Source organism: Trachymyrmex septentrionalis, unplaced genomic scaffold, assembly GCF_001594115.1.
Source record: "Trachymyrmex septentrionalis isolate Tsep2-gDNA-1 unplaced genomic scaffold, Tsep1.0 scaffold167, whole genome shotgun sequence".
Taxonomy (NCBI): Eukaryota; Metazoa; Arthropoda; class Insecta; order Hymenoptera; family Formicidae; genus Trachymyrmex; species Trachymyrmex septentrionalis.
Window position 1 is genome coordinate 191,043 of NW_017304831.1, and position 1,952 is coordinate 192,994.

At 30.5% G+C, this 1,952-nt stretch overlaps 1 protein-coding gene across 7 annotated transcripts in view; it reads left to right on the forward strand.

Moving 5' to 3' along the window:
* Nucleotides 1–1,952, forward strand: part of LOC108746317 (glutamate receptor 1) — a 231,954-nt gene that overhangs the window by 176,646 nt on the left and 53,356 nt on the right. The gene's annotated exons all lie outside the window — the stretch shown is intronic.

The following is a 1,952-nucleotide window of genomic DNA, read 5'->3' on the forward strand; positions in this document are numbered from 1 at the left end:
AATTGGTCAGTTTCTTTCAAAAGCGAAGAGGAAACAAATATTATTAATAAAAGTTAAAGCTTCAAGAGTACTTTATAATAATAATTTTTTAAATCTTTTTAATTTTTTACTTCTTTATAAATAAGAATTTTTGTACTATTATTATAAAATATTTTTGAAATTATTTAACTATTATTAAAAATACTTTTTCCATCTATTATATAGTTTCGATGATATTCGCTTCCACAGCAACTAACGATTTTTTTATTTTACTCGCCTAAAAGTACGTATGGATATGTATTATATAAAAAATATATGGCTCTCTTATTTTAGCTCAGATTACAACATATTAAAAAAATTCATCAAAATTGAAGAGAGAATCTTCCTTTGTAAGTAAAATTGCCTTTACTGTTTCTGTAAATTTTAATTAACTTTAGCACATAGGTACAGATTACTATTTTATTTAATTTAGTTTAATTTTTTCTCGAGCAATTTAATAAAATTTAAATCATTTAACGTTCATATTGATGTACGCTATACATTATATATGTACGTTTTTATAATTATTATAAATATTTACGTATTTAAAATCGCATTTAGAATCCAATTGGCCTCTCATTATATTTTTACGTCAAAAAGCTTTTTCCACTTAATCATTTATTCTATGTGTTTTGCATTACAAAATCATAACGTCGATAATGGCGTTAAATCACATTTGGAGCTGGTGAAAGCACCAGGGAGAAACGACGCGAGGGAAAATCATTGATCTTGTTTGATCGTAAAGCTCTAACTCCGCAAAGAGAATCGTTTAGTAGCGATATCGTGTACGACGAGATTCGTATGTTCGATCGGACAAGTTAAGTTCTCATTAAAAACACATTTGCAATGCGAATTTACTGGCCCCGTTCTCTCTCCTTAATCCTATCTTAAAGTTTACTATTTTTAATATTAATAAATATCTCCCGTTATTATAATAAATATCTTTGCGCGTTGCTAAATATTATCTTAACATTTGTGTTAGGATTGTATAAATAGAAAGATCATTCTATTATTCAATTTGACCACATAGGGTCTCTATTTTACTTGATTACACTGTACACATATACTACGGCTATGTTCTGGCGGCGTATAATTATTTCGATATTCAAATATCAAATCCAATATAGCCAAATATTATTGTCTATTACAAAATGTTTTTCAAACTCTTATAATATGTCTTACTTTACGCGTGTGAAATGTTTCGATAAAGTGTTCACTTTATTCATGTAAAAGATTGAGAAGATTTTATTGTTAACGACAAAATGACTTCTAAATTTTTCAAGCAGTTTATCCTTATGCAGAAACCTATCGTATTTACGATAAAAAATGCAATTTAAGATAAAAAATGCAATATTTCCTGAAATCCGTCCTCTCATCGTAAATTGCCGAGTGATTTTATCATATGACCATCTTGGCTACCGCTGATGATGGCTCGTCAGCCTCGGTATACGACGGAACATTGGTAGGACGTGTACGTTGGACGACACGTCTTGCATACGCTTGTTGGCGTTTCTCTCCGACGGAATGTCCGAACATGTATATCGCTCATATACGTATCACGTATATTTACAATTACGTGGAAATGCATTTGCCTATATGCACGTAACTGTTTATCCGTCGATACCCTCTCGCGTCGTGTATTAGTCTGAACATGTGTGTTCAGAGTATACAAATGTAGATTTGAGCATAATTAGATTTAATATTTCAATATGAGAGTATCTATTTCATATCTCTCTGAAAAGGAGGATAAAAAGATGCGTTGATACTATTGATAATATTTTGTATTCGTAACGTCGAAAGTTTAAGTAGAATATAGAAAGATAGACAAGCGTATAGTAAGTAGAGTATAAGTTATTCTTTGATAATTCTGTGTGTGTGTGTGTGTGTGTGTGTGTGTGTGTGTGTGTGTGTGTGTGTGTGTGTGTGTGTGTGTG